Consider the following 701-nt stretch of genomic DNA (forward strand, 5'->3'; position numbering starts at 1 on the left):
TATATATAATTTATATTATTGTTTAATTGAACGCTACGCATCCATTTCCAAGTAGGTTTATCTTAACCTTTTTGATGCGACTCTACTCTATACTGTTTTCCTCTCATCGTTCTCTAATTCCCTTTTTCTCCCCTCCACCATTTTCTGCCTCTTTCTCTCTCTCTCCTACTTTCTCCTTTTCTCTCTCTCTCTCGTTGCTCACACGTGACCTTCGTCTATCTTTCTTTTCCTCGTGTGACCATCTTTCTTTTCCTCCGCAACGTTCTAAGGACTGGATGTCTTCTATCTCTCTCTTCTATCTTTTCTCTTTGCAAAGAAAATAACTTTTTTACCCCCACGTTCTGGTCTAACGCCCCCCCCCTATGTTTGTTTTCGTTCACTTTCCTGGTATGTCTCCACTGTCCTGTTTTTGTTCCCAACTTTGACCCCCCCCCCCATAAAATCCAAAATATATTTTGGAAGTTATGGGAACAACTCTCCTCGAAGACACATATTGTCGTTGAATTCTCGAAATGAGGAGTAGATAGACAGCCAACAATTGATGAATGGTCGCTCTTTGTGTTACTTGTCCTGTTTTCAATCTCTTTTTCTTCTCTTAATTTTTGCGTATTTAACTCGCCTGTTTTTGTACTTCATGTTGTTTACAGTTGGTGACGTCCTGTATCCATATATGCATATGTGTATATATATGTATATATATA

The sequence above is a fragment of the Octopus bimaculoides genome, chromosome 10 (assembly GCF_001194135.2).
Source record: "Octopus bimaculoides isolate UCB-OBI-ISO-001 chromosome 10, ASM119413v2, whole genome shotgun sequence".
NCBI classification, from domain to species: Eukaryota; Metazoa; Mollusca; class Cephalopoda; order Octopoda; family Octopodidae; genus Octopus; species Octopus bimaculoides.